At 36.7% G+C, this 1,775-nt stretch overlaps 1 non-coding gene across 1 annotated transcript; it reads right to left on the bottom strand.

The window, feature by feature from the left end:
- Positions 1 to 217: 217 nt before the first annotated feature.
- LOC129490882 (small nucleolar RNA SNORD55/SNORD39) lies at positions 218 to 305 on the bottom strand. The gene has a single exon (XR_008660356.1). It is a non-coding gene; the product is annotated as a small nucleolar RNA SNORD55/SNORD39 (small nucleolar RNA).
- Positions 306 to 1,775: the final 1,470 nt, after the last annotated feature.

Genomic DNA, 1,775 nt, shown 5'->3' with positions numbered 1-1,775 from the left:
CAATCTCAGTTCAGCTCTGATTTTAGGTACGTCTTGTCTTCTGCTAACTTTGGGGTTTGTTTGCTATTGGTTCTCTAGTCCTTTTGGTTGTGATGTCAGGTTGTTAAACTGAGGTATTTCTAACTTTTGATGTGAGCATTTAGTGGTATAAATTTCCTGATTAACACTGTCTTAGCTGTGTCCCACAGATTCTGGTATGTTGCATCTTTTTTTTTCTCACATGCTCGGCTCTCCAAGGTTGGTTTCCCCACTGCACACTCGAGTGGTATGTTGCATCTTTGTTCTCAATAGTTTCAAAAAACTTGATTTCTGCCTTAATTTTACTATTTACCCAAAAGCCATTCAGGAGTAGGTTATTCTATTTCCATTTAAATATATGGTTTTAAGTGGATTTCTTAGTCTTGTTTTCTAATTTGATTGTGGTATGGTCTGACAGGGTGGTTATTATAATGAGCCTAGTACTCATTATACAGCATTTGCTGAGGAATGTTTTGTGTCTGATTATGTCATTGATTTTAGAGTATGTACCATGTGGCAGTGAGAATAATGTATACTCTGTTGCTTTTGGATGGAGATGTCTGCAGATGTCTATCAGGTACATTTGGTCCAGTGCTGAGTTCAGGTCCTGAATATCCTTGTTAATTTTCTGCCTTGATGATCTGTCTAATATTGTCAGTGTGGTGTTGAAGTCTCTCACTATTATTTTGTGGTTATCTAAGTCTCTTCATAGGTCTTTAAGAACTTGCTTTATGAATCTGGATGCTCCTCTGTTGGGTGCATATATATTTAGATTAGTTAGGTCTTCTTGTTGAATTGAAGCCTTTAGCATTATATGATACCCTTTTTTTAATCTTTGCTGGTTTAAAGTCTGTTTTGTCTGAAATTAGGATTTTTCTGTTTTCTGTTTGCTTGGTAGATTCTTCTCTGGCCCTTTATTTTGGGCCTATGAGTCTCACTGCACGTGAGATGGGTCTCTTGAAGACAGCATACCAATGAGTCTTGGTTCCTAATCCAGATTGCCACTATGTGCCTCTTAATTGGGGCATTTCGCTCATTTTTTAAAATCTTTTTTGTGTTAAATATTTCTTATAATTCCTTTTTTTTACTTTTAACTTCAGAAGTACATGGGCAGGTTTGTTACATAGGTAAACTTGTATCACAGGGGTTTGTTGTACAGATTATTTCATCACACCAGTATTAAGCCTAGTATTCATTAGTTATTTTTCCTGATCCTCTATTTCCTCATACCCTCCATCCTCCAATAGGTCCAAGTGTGACTTGTTCCCCTCTATGTGTCCATGTGTTCTCACCATTCAGCTCCAATTTATAAGTGAGAATATGCAGTATTTGGTTTTCTGTTCCTGTGTTAGTTTGCTAAAGATAATGGCCTCAGCTCCATCCACATTTTTGCGAAGGACATGATTTCAATCTTTTTTTATGGCTGCACCGTATTCCATGGTGTATATGTACCACATTTTCTCTATCGAGTCTATTATTGATGGACATTTAGGTTGATTCCATGTCTTTGCTATTGTGAATAGTGCTGCAATGAACATACATATGCCTGTGTCTTTATGACAGAATTATTTATATTCCTTCTGGTATATACCTGGTAAGGGGATTGCTGGGTCAAATAGTATTTGGTTTTAGGTCTTTGAGGAATTGCCACACTCTCTTCCACAATGGTTGAACTAATTTATACACCTATCAACAGTGTATAAGCATTCCTTTGTCTCCACAACCTTGCCAGCATCTGTTATTTTTTTGACATTTTA

The sequence above is a fragment of the Symphalangus syndactylus genome, chromosome 9 (assembly GCF_028878055.3).
Source record: "Symphalangus syndactylus isolate Jambi chromosome 9, NHGRI_mSymSyn1-v2.1_pri, whole genome shotgun sequence".
Taxonomy (NCBI): domain Eukaryota; kingdom Metazoa; phylum Chordata; class Mammalia; order Primates; family Hylobatidae; genus Symphalangus; species Symphalangus syndactylus.
This window is presented reverse-complemented; position numbering and strand designations above follow the sequence as displayed.